The sequence below is a fragment of the Acyrthosiphon pisum genome, chromosome A2, assembly GCF_005508785.2.
Source record: "Acyrthosiphon pisum isolate AL4f chromosome A2, pea_aphid_22Mar2018_4r6ur, whole genome shotgun sequence".
Lineage (NCBI taxonomy): Eukaryota > Metazoa > Arthropoda > Insecta > Hemiptera > Aphididae > Acyrthosiphon > Acyrthosiphon pisum.
This window is the reverse complement of record NC_042495.1, coordinates 58,477,378-58,480,641: the sequence shown is the minus strand read 5'-3', so window position 1 is coordinate 58,480,641 and position 3,264 is coordinate 58,477,378.

Below are 3,264 nucleotides of genomic sequence, written 5' to 3'. Positions count from 1 at the left end.
GAGGCGTGTGTCGTAAAACCAATTTCGGAGAGGAAAAAAAATAATGTAATAATAAAACCACTCGGCGGCACACACTACAAACGTCTCACGACAGCAATAATGATACGGGCGGCGGCGTTAGGGTTCGGCAGGTATAGTTTATATGCGAACCGCCATCGGCCCAATTCGAAAACGATCCGATTGCGTTTGGACTATTTTTTTTCCAAATTTTTTTCTCCATCACTTTCCTCTATTTTGCTCTGCTCGATATGTTAGGTAATCGGACGCGTTCCGATTTTGAGTGGCTCGACCCGTCCGTTTGCGGACAATCGATCCCGCTCCGCCGCGCCATCGCCACCCGCACAATGACACGCACACAACAACAATATGCGCGGTATATATTTTTTGTGTAATACCACTCGGTCGTATTGTATGGGCTTACAATATATCTACAGCACACCTATTGTGAGTGTGTGTGTGTGTGTGTGTGTGTGTGTCAATCACGCGCTCCGGATTTGATTGATGTAGCTGGCGCACGACGAGTTACTCGTCAGAAATGTGTATTTTTTCCCCTCGGTCCTAAAAAATGAACGATGGTGTATACCGCATAATATACAGACATTTTATTAAATCGGTCGTTTTACTCCATAAGGAGTTGGTGATTTTCACACGCGTAACACGACACCTGCTGCAGCGAGTTGCGAGATCGAAGCGAAATACGCACGACCGCAGTGCTACCGTCTCAGTCGGCAGACTACCAGGTTACCACTCGTGCGTGGAGAATGGTGATGTCGCTCACGAAATATACGTCATTATTCAAACCTACGTGAGAACCCGTTTCAACTGCTAAGCACTTGCGCTAATGATTTTGGGTCTATATGGAGTCGAACGCATTCCGTACACAATGAATACGAAATGTCCTACGATTTATTAGTGTACCACCTGCACGAAGATTTAATTGAATAGTCCCGAAAATACTAACCCTAAAATATATATTATCTAACTTTATTTATTTATAGTAATCACTTTTATTATTATAAACCGTCCGTTAGTTCACGATTATAGCATAAAAAGGGCTATTTCCAGTCAACTATTCAACTGTACGTGTATTACTCGGTGCAATACAATTGCGCACTTTTACCTTTTTCCTGAAAAAAAAAAACACAACATGATTGCGCACAAAAAAAAGTCAAATCGGTGGCTTAACTTATTAGTTATTCATCTATTATTACTAGTTGTTATGAAATTTACCTATAGAATCATAGTAGATACCTAGTAATTTATCTAGCTAAATATAATTAAAAATTTTATACTCATACCACATCCTAATTTCACATTAAAAAAGATACTATGTCTTATATAGACATACAGTTATGCCTACTATAGTTTAATACTTTAATACTTTAATACACATAATATATTAATAACTAATAAGCAGGGATCGAAACCGGTTTAACCGGTTTTTTGGAAAACCGGTTAAAACCGCGGTTTTCTCATTTCTGAACACCGGAACTGGAACCGGAACCAAAAGCTTTGAAACACCGGTTAAAAAACCGTAACCGAAACCTAAGACCTTAAAAAACCGTTTTCAAAACCCAAACCGAAACCATAGAATTGAAAAACCGCTCTTGTACTGTTCTTGAAAAACGGATTAAAATTTAAAACTAATATCGGTTTCTTTGAATTCCATAAAGTTAATTATATTATTTGTAATTCTACTATTTTTATATGAAGAAATTATTATGTTTGGATTTATTGATAAAAATCCCGATGCAGTTACTGAGTATTACGAAATATTAATATAATATATATTATTGCTAAATTTGTGATTGAAAATTGAAAATACAAATAATATAGTGTGATGTTATTGTAATATATAATTAAATATTAATGTAATCGAATAATGATCTCAACCATAATATGGCAACATAATATTATGTCGAATGCAAAAGTAGACATGAGGCACCTAAATGAGGTACAAAATATTCAAGTTAATAACACGAAATTAATTCTGCTGAACGTTTATTTGTTATATCGTATATTGTACACTAATTATACAAAGCAGAACCAAAACCGAAAATTTTCTAAAACCGTTCTTTAAACCGATAAAATATTTGAAAAACCTTTTTTAAAACCGAAACCAAAACCAAAAAATTTAAAAAACCGGTCTTAAAACCTAAACCAAAACCAGAAAATTTAGAAAACCGTTCTCAAGAACTAAAACCGTAACCGTTAAAATTTGAAACGGTTTCGATCCCTGCTAATAAGTACATTTCTTGAGTATATTATAGGTATATTATCTACTAAGAATTAATAGTGCAAGTAAAGCATTATGTGACAATATTGTGAATTTCTTTAAAACCAACAATATACAATATTTGTTGTGCGCAATCGTGTTGTGTTTTCTCAATTATAAAAAGGTAAAAATTTCACAATCGTATTACATACCAGTAATCGAAATTCGTAATGGGTCTATCAGAAACAAAATTATACATTGTCATTAACTGATACATGATAAGTGATAAAAATAGATATAATAATATGTCAATGTATTTCAGTATAACATTATAACTACACTACTATGGTCGTAGCCCGTAGGTAATCGTTAAACACAACCACACGGGTAGAAAAAGTTTAATACCTAACGATTCAGTTAACAGTCGCTCAAAAATTGTTCGTTGAAATGACAATTTCGATTAAAACACGAAGAAACGAATGGTATATTGGTATGACATATTAAAATATTATCTTCCTTGTTAAAAACAAAAAAAAGTATGCGAATAAAACCGAATGGGTTATGTCCTTCTCGTATAAATAAAAGGGAGTAATACAGTTATTGAGTCCCAGATTTTGAATTATGTTTATGGCTGATTTCCGTCCGGTATTACGCCTATAATTGAGTATTTCAGCTTGTTGACGTTGGATTTTTCTACTGATATCTTATTTATGTAATTTATTACTATATTCGTTCTTCTAAGGTGGAAGGAGTGAAGGACGACTATATTTCCATATATAATACAAACGTACAGTCGATTGTCGGTACTCGGTAGCGATATTTGATAATTTTATTATTGACAACAATAATAATAATACCTAATGAATAAGAAACATTAAATTGTATATTTAAATAGTTATATCAATAAGTAATGACTATATTAATTTTTCAGCATTTGATATACTAACTATAACTTTTCGGTATATTGTGTACCGATAGTCCTGAATCTGTAAAATGGGAAGGCAAATATTTTTTTTTTAAATTTATTTTTGACTCAATTAGGTATTATT